We start from the raw sequence: 15,046 nt of genomic DNA on the forward strand, positions 1-15,046 counted from the left end.
GTATTTTTATATGTCTATAATCCCATCATCCAGAAATAATTGTTAATAATAATCATAGTCATAATCATACTTCCTTTTTTTGTGATGAAATACACCCTGCTTTCACTCACTCACTTGGGTACTTGTGGATGATTCTGAAGGGCTGGTTGTTCACATCTGTCTCTGTTACGCAGCAGACATATTTCTCATTTAACTTGACAGGGTATTTCAGGACAGGGAACACCCTGTAGAAGCCATTCATCTGCTCCTCTGGGACCTATGGTACTGTGATTGCTCAGGTCCCTCTCTGCTGGGTCAAGCCAGGTCACGTTGGGCATGAGGTACCAGCCCTTAGAGATGCACATTGTCATGTCCTCATCATCAATCCTATCAAACTGCACCTGGGGCATTTCAAAGTCTGGCTGGAAAAAATAACAAAACAATTAGTTTCTTTTTTATTTTGGCCTCAGGAAGCTCAAGCTAGCAGAAATCTTGCCCTTAGTGTTTACATTAAGCCTTATGGAGGTAACATATCTTAAGATTCACTGTGGTTAAACTTTTGATGTAGGCACTGAGAGAAAATCACGCTATACATATGCTCCTACCCTGCAGGTCTCACCTACCACTGCTGTATTTACTTTTGGAATCTTCCCCTCTCCAGGGGCTCATTGCAGACCCTCTGCTGACCTCAGACACCCTGCTGGAGTCACAGAAGATAACAAATGATTTTCACCACCACCTTCTTATCTCTACCAGCACTTGCCCTGGAGGGATTCTACTATGCCTCCCTCCACCCACAGGAGATCTCTGGTGAGAAGAAGACCACTCTCCTATAATCCTGAGAAGGGTGAGCACCCCTGGGGCATTACAAAGATCATCTGGTCCAATCCCATATTTTAACAGTGAGAAAATGAAGCCTAGAAAAGCTAAACAAGTTATCCAGAGTCATCCAGAATTAGAACTTAGGCCTCCTAATACCCAGTGCAGGACTGGTCTCGCTAAACCACAGGACATAGGTCAGGGTTTTCATGTAGGAGAATTATATTATATAATATTTTGGGCTTTCAGTGTTACAATTTGTTTGGTGAATCTGGGATAATGTCTGTGGTTTTGGTTTTGTATATATATTTTGTTTGCTGGTTTGAAAAGAATGGGTAAAATAGGTGCAGATACAGCAATTTTGGTTCAGAGCAGTATTTTCAGCTAAGATGAATTACACGATGGGTATGAGAGGAGCCTATAAAAATTTGAGTAGAAGAGGAAAACTGACAACACCAGAAGAGGAAGCTTACAATTTATCCCTATAAACAGAGATAGAACTTAAAACCAAGTTCATTCAATAAATGCCCTTGCCTTCTACTATCAGCTTAATTGTACTTTCACCTCTTCCATTTGGTGTGATGGCTGAGCACTTGTAGCTTATCCATGAAATACACATATCTTAGTAAAAGTGATAGATCCCCTCAGAAATTTCAGCCCAATCCACAGAGACTCTTCCCTCATACAAGAAGTTTTGATCCTCTAGTTGCTCTGTGTTATTGTGAAACTTATAGACCAACTTTGAGAAAACTTCAAAAAAAATCATAATACCTGAGAAAGTGGTAATATTCTTTATCATCCTCTACTTCATATTCCCCCTTTGATGTCTTCTCTTTCCCAAGAAAACTCAATATTTTCTGTGCCCTCCACGAAGGAGAAGTGGCAGGAGAGGAGAAACTCAGTGAACGGGTGGACCCGTAACTCTTCTATAGACACTGAGAATGTCAAAGAAGAAATGAAGTTAGCAAAGTATTTATAAAGGCTAGTGAATGCTGCATCAGGTCGGGTTTAATAACAGATAAAATGAATAATTCTAGCTTTTTCGAGCAGAAAGGAATTTAGTATAGACAATTAGATGTTTACAGAATTACTGGAAGGTTGGAGGAATAAGCCCAAAGTAGGGCATAGAAGGTAAGACCTGCAGTGCATGTGTTCTGTCCTTCCTCACATTATGCTAGGCTCAGAACAACACTTCAGAGCTGGTCTGCCAGTGGAACTGCTGCCTCTGCCATATCAGGAAGCTGGTAAATCAGGAAGTCATCACTGCAAGTACTGACTCCAGAACCAAACCGCACCTGCTAGATTCACACGGGCAAAAGAAAGGATGCCTCGTGCAATATCACCTCTCTCCCATTCAAATCAATTGGTGATTCAATCTGTGAGCAAATGTATCTGATTAGCAGAGTTTATGTCATTCCCAGAACCCAAACTGTAAAGCAATCTTAGAAATGTAGTTTTTTGTTTGTTTGTTTGTTTGTTTGTTTGTTTGTTTTACTCTCTAGTCTCAGCAAGGTACGAAGGCAAATTAGAAAGGCAGAAACAGATTTTTAGTAAGTCAGTCTATTCTACTTGTCACAAATACCTACTGGTCTGGGCAGAATTAACAACAGGAGGAGCTGAGGGCTGGGAAGAATACAGCCATGCACTCTGTACTATTCATTGAATCATGACATGGAAATGATTCCTGATCTGTTAGAGCTGGAAGAAGGCTTAGAGATCATCTGATTCAATCTTTGAAACCATTTTTTCCAGAGCCCATCCCAGAAGTTGTCACTGACAGCCAAGAGAAGATCAAATCAGTGAGACCTCCTTTCTTTTACCAACTCAATCAAAACAATCCCTCTCTAATTTACTTTATAAATTGGGCTTCCAAGTTGGAATTCTTCTGTCAATTATTTTGGCTACTGAAAGACAAAATTGAAACTCAGGAAGCAGAGTTGCTCGGGGTCACAAAGTAAGATACTGGTAGCAATGCAGAAAGAAACAAGACATTTCAGAGTTTAAAAAGAAAGTTTCAGGTCACAGTTACCACACTTTTGAGCCTATAAAACTAAGCTCCCAATTTGAGTAAGACAGAATAATGAAACTTAAGCATTATGAAAGTAGGGACTCTGCTAAGAAGGCAATCTTTTTTTCTCCTAGGGACACTGTGCAGGTAACAGGCATCAGAAAGGAGGAAGAACCAGTCAGTGTGATATAATAAAGTGAGACTAAATAGAAGGGAAACATAGGGTCACCTGGGTGACTTAGTCGGTTGAGCATCCGACTCAGTTTTGGCTCAGGTCATGATCTCACCACTCATGAGATCGAGCCCCACGTTGGGCTCTGTGCTGACAGTGTGAAGCCTGCTTGGAATTCTCTCTCTCCCTCTCTCTCTGCCCCTCCTCCGTTCACTCTATCAAAATGAAGAAATAAACTTAAAAAAAGAAAGAAGAAAAACATAGGTGAAACACCAAGGGGAAATCCAAATTTTAAATGTTCATAGGCAAGGAAGCTTCTGAGCCATCATCCCAGCAAAGAGCAGCCAGAGAGATATCCAGTAGGGTACATTCCAGCTAAACAATAGTTGCAATCTGCTCATTCATCAGTGGCAATCATGTGGCTATTGGTGGGGTTGGGCATAAACTGTCCACAGAGTACAGAGACCATATCTTAACCATCCTGTTTCACCAGTGCCTAGCACAGGACTTGATGCAGTTAAAAACTATCCAGTGTGATTTTATGTGTCAACTTGACTGGGTCACAGGGTGCCTACGTATTTGGTCAAACATTATTTTTGGCACGTCTTGGAAGGTGTTTTGGATGATATCAACATTTGAGTTGGTAAACTAAGCTGACTGCCCTGTATAATGTGGGTGGCCCTCCTCCAATCAGTTGAAGGCCTGAATAGAACAAAAAGGCTGACCCTGTCTTGAGTAACAGGGAACTTCTGTTTGACTGTTTGAGCTGAGACTTCAAACTGAAAAAAAAGGTTCTTTTTGGGTCTTAAGCCTTCAGACTTGGCAATCACTTTGCTGGGTTTCCAGTTTGCGCACTGCAGTTCTTGGGACTTCTTACCTCCATAATCACATGAACTCTTTATATAGACTTTGTTTGTTCTGTTTCTCTGGAGAATTCTGATTAATACATCTGGTGACATGTATCAAGTGTTTATATTGTGTTAGACATATTCTAATAGATTTTCATAAATTTAATTCATTTAATCTGTACACTAACATGGAGGTAGTTACTGTTATTATCCCCAATTTACTACTGAGGAAACCAAGGCACAAGTGAGGTGAAGTTGCTCAGGGACACATAGCTAGTAAGTAGTAGAACTATGACTCAAACCCAGGTAGTCTGGCTCCACAGACCTCCATCTGAACTGTGTTCTTCCATCTACCAGTAAACACTCATCTTAAAACTGATGAATGAATCAACAACTAATTAAATAAATGAATGAATATAAAGGAAGACAGATGAGGATGGAAAGAAGGAGGCAAGGAGAAATAATCTGTAAAACCTTTAGAAGGATAGATACACATATAAAAACTGAAATGTTTTCTTCTTCAAATTGTTATTTGTCTAATGTGGTCACAATCAAGAAGCAGTGGATTGTGGTTATAAGAAAAATCCTAATCTGAAGAGGTGTAAATCTAAGTTCTAGTTCTAAGCCCCCCTTACTAGTCATTTGGCAATGGGCAAGTCACTTATTCTCTCTGGGTTATAGTTGTCTAATGTATAATTATGATAAAAATACCTGCCCTGGGCTTGTTACAAAATACCTCGGGATCTTAGGGCTGTTTTTATATGACATGGCTCAGTCATTTTTTCAGAGAGACAGAAAGAGTGGACCAGATGGGTGGATGCCTTAGTAAGCTGCCCTTCTTGCTAATTTCTTATAAAAACATATAGCTTACTCACGAGAGGGCCTTAATTCTAGCTTCTCAGGTTACACCCAGGAAGTCTTGCTACCGCTGTACCCCTTCTGGTCCCAAGGGAAAAGGTCTCAGACTCAGGAATCCAAAGCCTCTAGCCAAAGAATGACGAAAACACAATCTACTGATGAGTAATTGGTGATGTGTCTGATGTGTCTACAGATGATCCTACTTGAATCTGAATAACTCTTTTGTCTATTTCAACCTGTGCTATATTTCTAGCCCATTGTGTCTTTAGCTTCCCAAGGCTTAAGAAACTGAGCAAAAGCTCAGCAAACAGCTAATAATGTGAGAAAACACTTTAAAAGCTGTAGAAAGATACTATGTCTGAAGCACTTACTATATACCTAGCACACAGTATGAGGCTATCAATATTGCTATATTATTAGAACTAATGCACCTTTCTCTTTCTCACCTATATACATATTCTTTCCTTTATCTGGTTGGGTTATTCTTGACTGTGAGTGGACTGCCTCCCTACACACACACACACACACACACACACACACACACACACACACAGTAACCAAGCATCAAAAGAAAAGAGGTAGTAAATGCAATCTGGATGAACCAGGCCTTACACTAACTCCTGAGTGGATCTCTGGAACCTAAGGATGCCTTCAAGCTTCTGCCATCTTTGAGACTGGCAGAACAGCTGCAGGTCCCTGAGAGATGGCCTGTGTCTGACAACTATAAAAATGTCTGATCATTTTGTGTAGTAATTATATTGGAGGTTTTGGACACGTGTGTTTCTATAAAGTCTTTTTGCATATATACTTTTGGTTAGTTGGGTTACATTAACATTTTCAACATATGTATACTGTTCATCCCAACATTTTTGAAGAATTGAGAAAAAAGAATTATAAAAACCCTGCATTGACTACCTATCCAGATTTTTCAGGACAGGTCTGGTTTCAAATATTCTGTGATACTATACCCAAAATCAACACTTGTCAGAGTTATTTGAAGTGGGGAAGAATGTCTAGATATTTTTGTTTCAGTTAGAGAAGTTCAAAGCATAGGTGTGAATAAGTGTAATTATCTAATATAGACTCGAATGGACAAGCCAAATTGGGGGTGGGTGCAGGGCTTCTCATTTAAAAAGTAAACAATTCTTTACAATTTGTGTCTGTTAGATTTTCCCATCTGTTCTTCAACATTACCTGTGAAACAAATACAACATTGTTATTCCCATCCAACAAATGAAAAGACTGAGGTTCAGGGAGATTAAATCATTTGCTTGTTTTTCCTCAAATCTCCAAATCACTATTTTCCTCACTGTTCCCAACGCTGTTTCAGAAATACCCACAAAGTTTTTTTGAAAAGTGACTCACCTGCATCATGAACGAGCAGCAATATGTTCACGATCACCAAAAAGCAAGACATTCTGTAAGGAACAAAAAGAAAGGCAGAAATTTTGTCTCAGCCAAGAAAGAGTGTGGGCCAGCATAGCCTAGCCACACCCTCCTGGGTCTGAAGATGGCCTCATAAATACCCACTCCAGGCTGCACCCCCACTACATGTACTTTGAGCAGACAGGTTTCCAACACCTCAGCATTCTGTGTGGGATGCCCATTGAATTAAGTTCACTCAGGCTGACCCTGTACCTATTTGTTGGATTTGCTATATGAACCTGGAACTCTATTCCTATAATGTGAAAATCTGTCTCTCTAGATGAGTCACATTTGAATACATTTGGATCAAAGTCAGTCCTGGATGATATTTGAGGGTCAGTGACAGCTTCCAAAACAACTGCTGCTGAGCTTCTGGATGTGGCTGGGAGAGAGTTAGCAGTAGAGGAGGTATAACAGCAGATATGCAGGCATGTCTGGGAAGTTATGAAGCAATGCTTCCCAAACAGAGAAAAATAACCAAAAGGTAGTACTGTGTAGCCAGGGCTGCACTTTATGGAATTAACAAGCCTGGGACACCTCTGAAACAGGTAGGAGAAAGGGGGGCTCAGGGCATGCTCAGTCCCTTTGAGAAGCCCTTACACATACAGGTGAAGTCAATCTTATTGTCTGGATCCACTCTCTCTCTCTGGTCTCATCTCTCAAGACTCCCCCACACTCCAAGGTCTACCAGGAGTACCATGCCTAAGTTATGGTGCTGTCCAGACCCTCCTCACCTGGCATGTCCCCCCTCACCACCACCCTCACCTGCCCCCCTCTACTCACTTATCATTCAAAACTCTGCCCTAGAAGCACTTCTTCTCAAAGCCCTCCCAGATCCCAGTCCAGTTCAACATTTCCCCTTTTGTATTTTGAATATACTTTTGTCATTGCATTAGATCACATTGTATAACAATTATTTCTTTACATGTTCTTTTGTTCCTTACTATTTCAGAGAAGGAAAGAAAGGTAAGGTTATGATATCCTCTCAGCATATTTTCCTGCTTCCTCTTCTTCCTGTAATCTATTCAGGAGAAAAAAAATCTGCCACAATCCTCCAGGCTATGATACACCATACGAATAGCAACTATATATCAAATGCCTATGAATGACAATCTTAATCTTAAAAATAAGCCTACGAAGTAAATATTGTTTCCATTAAAAAATTCTTTTTAGGGCCGCCTGGATGGCTCAGTCGGTTAAGCGTCCGACTTCGGCTCAGGTCATGATCTCGCGGTCCGTGGGTTCGTGCCCCACGTCGGGCTCTGTGCTGACAGCTCAGAGCCTGGAGCCTGTTTCAGATTCTGTGTCTCCCTCTTTCTGTGACCCTCCCCTGGTCATGCTCTCTCTCTCTCTGTCTCAAAAATAAATAAACGTTAAAAAAATTCTTTTTAATGTTTATTTATTTTTGAGAGAGAGAAAGACAGAGTGCGTGTGTGGCGGAAGGGCAGAGAGAGAAGGAGACACAGAATCCGAAGCAGGCTCCAGGCTCTGAGCCGTCAGCACAGAGCCCGATGTGGGGCTTGAACTCACGGACAGCGAGACCATGACCTGAGCCTAAGTCTTAACCGACTAAGCCTAAGCTTAACCGACTGAGCCATCCAAGTACCCTGATATTGTGCCCATTTTACAAGTGAGGAAACTAAAGCATACAGAGGGTAAATAATTCACCCAAGGCCATCCAGAATCAAGACTCACCTTTCAAGTTAGCTGAAGCCTATGCATGTCACCTAAATTCTGTCCTGACAAACCTCTACAACTTCACCACACGCTGTGGGAAGTCCCATCACCCAGGGCATCCGGCAACAGAACAGGAAGCTCATCAGCTGATGAAGCAGCATAGGTGACTTGTGGAATATTACAAGAAGTCTCTTTCCTAGAGGTCTATTAGACCCTGAAGAGTATGCACTCTATGGGTTGACTATTTACAGATACAGAGGTCTACAGAAGAACAGGAGCATAAAAGAGCAGACTCTGCCAGCCAATAACCAAATAAAACATTTCTGTGGTCAGTGGGACAAGTGGAAAGACTCTTTGCCAAGCTTGTATATTCTAACTAGGAATATGACTAGTGAATGACAATAACCATTGACTCAGAAAATATCTCCCTGTGGTAAATGTAGTAAAGAATTTGAAAGATATATCTCAAATAATATAAAATTTAAAAGGCAATATGCCAGCTAGTGGCTACTAGAGCTATAGGCAAAAGAGAGGTGTGTGGGGGGTGTGTAGAAACGAGAGAAAGAGAGACTGTAGTCAAATGTCATAGAGAAAAAAAAGTTGTAGGAATGCAATATGCCTTTTCAACTGGATAAAATTTCATTATCTATTTCTAAGATATTTATTTCCAAGGAAAGTTTTTCATCATTAGGAAAGATATACATCTTAAAGCCTTCCCAATTCCCCAACCCTAGGAGATACAATCTTTGCTCCTCCCTACTTCTACCATACTTTGTACTTTTATATAGTACTCACTCAATTAACAAAGCATATTTTTAGTGCTTCTAATAGTAATACAGATTCATTGTAAAAACAAGTTTGAAAAAATAGAAAAGAATAAAGAAGAACATTACAATCTCTTTTAAGTCCATCACCCAGACAACCACCATTAACATTTTGGAATTTTCTCCTTCAGCCTTTTATATGTGTACTTTTTAAGGAGAACTCAGTTTGCATATACAGTTTAGTGCCCAGTTTAATTTTCTCATGGCATTGTTTTGTGAGCATTTCTACATCACTAAAAATATTCTTACAATCTGGTCTACTTTGTTTTATAGTTATTTGTATGTATATCTTATCACCCCCACTGGACTATAAGCTCCCTAGGGGCAAGCCTAAGTCCTCTTTGTCTTCCGTATGTCCATCATGGTGTTCCATATGTTGTAGGCATCCATAAGTCTTTTTAACAAATTAACAAAATTAAGTCGGATGCAGTGTTACAAAGTTTTACTATATAACAGGAAAGAGAAAAAAAGGAAAAAAGAAATTTATACACTACTAAAGATGAGTATTAACTAAATCAAAACAGACAACTCCAGCAATGTACCCAGGTATTGCCTCTAGGGCTTGTACCATTTTCACCTCACATTTATAGAAAAACTATGAGAAGTCTATGAGCAAGCTCTATGCAGACACTAAATGTAAGGGGACCAGATACAGTTGAGGTGGATACCTAAATGTTTCAGTCACATTACCTTTCATTTGGCTCTCCAGTTCACCATCACAGCCAACAATTTCTCTAAACAGTCTCTTTTTTTTTTTATTTTTTTTTAATGTTTATTTATTTCTAATACAGAGAGAGACAGAGCATGAACGGGGGAGGGTCAGAGAGGGAGACACAGAATCGGAAGCAGGCTCCAGGCTCTGAGCTGTCAGCACAGAGCCCAACGCGGGGTGTGAACCCACAGACCGTGAGATCATGATCTGAGCCGGAGTCGGAAGCTCAACCAACTGAGCCACCCAGGCGCCCCTCTAAACAGTCTCTTTATTGAAAGAGCTTACCTGTGTGGCAGCTGGTGCCTCTTATCAACCTGGTGAGAAGAAAAGTGAGGAGGTAGCATGTCTTTGAAGGGACAGTTGTGTGGCAGTCCCCAGCGAGAAGGCTCGGTGATACTGTTATTACCAAGCTGTTGCAGCAAAAGCTCAGTAAAGAACTCCATGAGACTTAATATTTCTAATAGCTGCATTTGTTGGCTAAAAAAGGAAGTGTTTGCAAGGCATTATGGTTGAAGAGCAAAACCAAAAGAATACCATAATGTCCAATATCGGGGAATCATACTGTGCTATTTTTTTAATCATACTTTTGAAAAATAATTAAATGGCACAGAAAGTGCTCATTGTACGATTTTTAATGAAAAATAAAAATACAAATCAATGTTTACACATATGCATGATTTCAACCTTGTGGAAAAAAAATATGTGCATATAGAAAAGGAAGGAAATATGCCAGAATGTTAGAAGTGGTTACGTCTGGATGGTGAGACTATGTGTGACTTTAGTTGTTTACATTATATATTTCTGAGTTTTCTATAGTGATATTTTATATTTACATTATGATAAATACATTATAACTCAAAAAATAAGGAAATGGACAGACAGAACTTAAACACATAATGTGGTACAGAGAGAGAAGGTTCAGGAGGTATCCCTTTTCTCTTAGGGGTAAGTATGATTTGGGCCCCCCGTTCAAAGCCTTTCCCATTAACCCCAAGTTCTATAGGGTCAGCTCTTTATTAGGGTGCCTTTCTCCCATAGCACATGAATTACTGAGTCTGGGTCTGAACCGGGTTGCCATAGTCCTTACACTCATTACACAGCCCAGATAGACTATAATCCAGAGTTTGAAGGAACACTTCGTTGTAAGCAGACTTGTTAGAACAAGGCCAAGAAGGTAAAGACAGGAGCAGGAGGCCGCCTGCTGGGGATGGGTGCCGGAAGCAGCTTCACCCTAGATCTATCACCCCACCTGACTATGAATGAAGCACTTAGTTTCTTGCTTTGAATCTCCAGTACCTCTCAGTTCTTCCAATCACTTTTAGTGGCCAAGTGAAGGAAACACTTATGAAGTTTCAAAATAAACTTACAACTACATCCATTAACATGAACTGTTGAGTGGTGTCTTTTTTTGTTTGTTTAAGCTCTTATAACACCTAGCATAGACTTTTATTTACATAATATGCTCAATAAAATAACTGTGAAATGGAACATAATGGAGTGAAATAATTGTGATCAGTTCATATCCCTTCTCTAACTCATGCTACAGGGATTGAGGCTTGACATACACTTGACTTCCACTCCGATGCAGTGGAGGAACACCCTGATGCTACCACAGTACTGAGAAACCATGAAGAATACTTTGTACTCAGATATAAGCTTCTTTCTGCAGGTGCTACTTCCCACAGACTGCCCCAAGCCTGGAAGTCTTTCCATGAGCCAGTAAGGAAATGGGATATAGAGCTTCCAGAAAGAAAAGAATCAGAGATGGTCTCCTCACCTGGTATTCATACCTCTCCCACCATGATCTAGACCAATTAATCATTTCAAGTTTTATTCTTCCTTTATACTGTATCATAACAGCACACCTTAGATTTGGGGGGCAAAGCCACAATTTTAAATATCTTCTCCCATTATTCTCCAAAGTGTGGCAATACTTGGCTATTGTAACCATCAGCACAAAGCACATCAGCCAAACCAGACTCTCCACCATTTTCCAGACATAGGCTGTAATTCACTTCTTGTTTTCATCATTCTTTCTCAAGAAATACCTTCTTCTTTCCCTTTCATCCAATTCCATATGCTGCATCCCATCTCTACCAAAATGCCATCATCCAATGAAAGCTTTCTTAATTACAGCAGCCTGGAAAGGTGTCTTTATTCTGAATTTTCACAGTATTTGGTTATGCTTCTGTATGTCAGCTACCAACTGATCCTTCCTATTTTAGTAACTTTAGGTTTATAATAGTTTTATTGAGATAAAGTCCATTCACCATACAATTCATTTACTTAAAGTATATATAATTCAATGGTTTTTAGTACATTCACAAGTTGTGCAACCATCGTCTTACTCAATTTTAGAACATTTTCATTACCCCCAAAAGAAACTCTGTGCCAAGCAGTCACTCCTCATTCCTTCCATCCTCAGTCCCTGACAACCACTAATCTATTTTCTGTTTCTATAGATTTGCCTATTTTGGACATTTCATGTAAATGGGATGACATGTTGTAAGGTCTTTTGTGACTGGTTTCTTTCACTTATGTGTTCTCATGTTTTCAAAATTTATCCATGTTGTAACATGTATCAGTACTTCATTTATTTGTATTGCCAAATAAAATTCCATTGTATGGATAACCACATTTTATTTGTCAATTTATCAGTTGATAGAACTTTGAGTTGTTTCCACTTTTTAGCTCTGATGAATAATTCTGCTATGACCATTTGTGTACAAATTTTTGTGTGAACATGTTTTTAGTTCTCTTCTATACCTAAGAGTGGAATTGCTGGGTTGTATATGGTAATTCTTTTTTTTTTTTTTTTTTTTTAACTTTTGAGGAACTAACTACCAGACTGGTTTCCAAAGTAACTGTACCATATTAGATCTCCACCAGCAGGGTAGGAGGGTTCCAATTTCTCTACATCCTCACCAACACTCATTATTTTTTGGTTTTAGCCATCCTCGTGGGTATGAATAGTATCTCTTTGTAGTTTTTATTTGCTTTTGTTAATGATATTGAGCATCTTTTCATATATTTATTAGTTATTTGTATATCTTCTTTGAAGAAATGTCTATCGGATCCTTTGTCCATTTTTAAACTGAATTATTTGTTTTATTATAGGTTCATGTTTAATCTCTGTTACTATAAGTATCTTGAAGGCAGTGATTGTATTTGGATAAAATCATAAACTTTGGAGTCATATTCCACTATTTGTTTATCCAGCCCCATCATAGCTGTGTGAGTTGGCAAGTTACTTAATTTTACCACATCTCAGTTTTCTTGTTTGTAAATAGGGATAATAATATCTACCTTATAGAATGAGTATGGGGATTAAATAAAATAGTGACTACAAAGCCCCTAGGACAGTGCCTGGCACTTGAAAACAACCAATAAATGTTAGCCATTGTTTTTAGTTATCTCTATACATTTCCAATGTATCATTCACTTTTTTACACAAAAAAGGTGCTCCATGAGTATTTGAGAATGAATAAATCGGGGACTAGAAGTATTTTAACTTGCTTATAGTTGTTGCTATGGCTAGCTATCCATAAAAAGGTAAAACAACCCAATTATGAAACATAGGCTAAGCAAGTGCATAAAATTAAAAAGGTATATAGCGGGGCGCCTGGGTGGCGCAGTCGGTTGAGCGTCCGACTTCAGCCAGGTCACGATCTCGCGGTCCGTGAGTTCGAGCCCCGCGTCGGGCTCTGGGCTGATGGCTCAGAGCCTGGAGCCTGTTTCCGATTCTGTGTCTCCCTCTCTCTCTGCCCCTCCCCCGTTCATGCTCTGTCTCTCTCTGTCCCAAAAATAAATAAACATTGAAAAAAAAAATTTGAAAAAAAAAAAAAAAAAGGTATATAGCCACCCAGATTCCCAAAACAGTTGCCAAGGTAAATATCTCACTATGTAAGAGAAAACCCCCTAAATGGAGTGATTTCAGTGGGAATAGTCATCAGGATGCTTTTATAGCTCTAATAAATGCTTAGCCAAAGACTTCCAGATCCAAAAAAATGTCACGTCGTTAAAAAAATTTCAATAAAGAAGACTGGTTTGGGGAAAGATATTCAGGAAAACCTCTTAATCTATCAACTCTACAGTGAGAATATACTAAGGAAAAGAAATAAACTGCTAATAATAACTGAACTGTAGACCCTAAATGACCAAACTGGCTGCAGACTCACTCTGGGCCCCTGTAAATATAGAAGCCATTGTCTCTTCACGATGGATCTCCCTCTGCCTTCAATGCTGCCTTAAACTGGCTTTTTGAGATTTGGACTACAGTTGGTAGGAATTTGGCAGAACTTTAAACCATCCCAGGCCAAAGTAGATAAGCCAAACTGAGAGGGATTCAGCAATGGAGACAATTCAAAACCTTGCATGCCAGGCTAAGCAACTGACCTTCATCTGGTAACTAAAGAGGAGACATGGGGTCAGAGGAGGAGGGAGAGGGATGGGTTGAAATAATGAAAGCAGTGCTTCAGAACTCCTATCTGAATCCAGAGGTAGCTGCAATGAAGGTAGAAATCCAGTTTACGAGGCATGATGTCTTGATATAACTAGGGGACAGGACAATAAGCATAAATTTTGGGAGTCAAGACTCAGGGATGAGGAAAGTTTAGACCAACCTCTCAATTTTAATCCCAGAAACATGGCATGGCCCTGGCAGAAAACCACAGTTTATGCAGTAAATTATGCCATCACGAGTAAAGATTGTTCTCAACTTTCTCCTTACCTCGATCATGATAAAATAAGTGTGAGAAAGTAATGATTGTAACAATAAATACTATTACTATTAATGCTAATAATATTAATAATTGCCACTACTCATGGAATATTTACCTTGAACTAGTTACTATGGTAAGCACTTTAGATTTAGCCTTATAATGACCCTATGAAACAATGTTCTTCATAATTAGATGAAATTAAAGCTTAAAGGTATTAAGTAACAAAATCAGGATTAAATGAAAAATCTGATTTCCAGAGGGGGGAGATCTGAAACCTATATCTCATAATAGCCAAAGCCCATGCTTTAACTGCATCAGTATGTTGCCTCCCAGCTAGTATGGTTTATGGAAGGATCCTCCATTCAGCTTATTTCCAGGCTTTTCTGCAGTTATTTGGGCAATAGGGCCATCTTAATCAGGTATGCCAAAACCTATTCATGCTTTATTTCATTTACTATTTTTTTTAATGTTTTAATTTATTTTTGAGACACAGAGAGACAGAGCATGAGCAGGGGAGGGGCAGAGAGAGAGAGAGAGAAGAGAGACAGAATCCAAAGCAGGATCCAGGCTGTCAGCACAGAGCCCAACACGGGGCTCGAACTCTGGACTGTGAGATTTGACCTGAGCCGAAGTTGGACGCTCAACCGACTGAGCCACCAAGGTGCCCCAATTTTATTCACTATTTATTAGGCACATACTATGTCTCAGTGTGGGGTAGACAGAGTTCCTGCCCTCAGGAAACCTAGAAAGAGTGGCCAAAGGAGTAAATGCCCTTCATTTGGTTTCCCTTCTTTTTTTCAATAAAAATCCTAATCAGGAGACCTATCCTGAAATATACTCAATTTTACCCAAGAGTAGCCTGATGGTCAAGTTTTAATAAGTGGACAAATATGCCATGTACTCTCGCAATTCCTTGAAATCCATATCCCTTTCCCTAGATAATGCATTGTGCTGTGCTGTCTCCTCTTCCCTTCACACTCTCCAGTGCCCCCCACTGCGTCTC

At 39.7% G+C, this 15,046-nt stretch overlaps 1 pseudogene; it reads right to left on the minus strand.

The window, feature by feature from the left end:
* Nucleotides 1-106: 106 nt before the first annotated feature.
* On the minus strand, nucleotides 107-6,166 carry LOC147577429 (V-set domain-containing T-cell activation inhibitor 1-like; annotated as a pseudogene).
* Between the last annotated feature and the right edge of the window lie 8,880 nt (nucleotides 6,167-15,046).

The sequence above is a fragment of the Puma concolor genome, chromosome C2 (assembly GCF_028749965.1).
Source record: "Puma concolor isolate L17-30 chromosome C2, mPumCon1.1.hap2, whole genome shotgun sequence".
In the NCBI taxonomy this organism is placed as follows: Eukaryota; Metazoa; Chordata; class Mammalia; order Carnivora; family Felidae; genus Puma; species Puma concolor.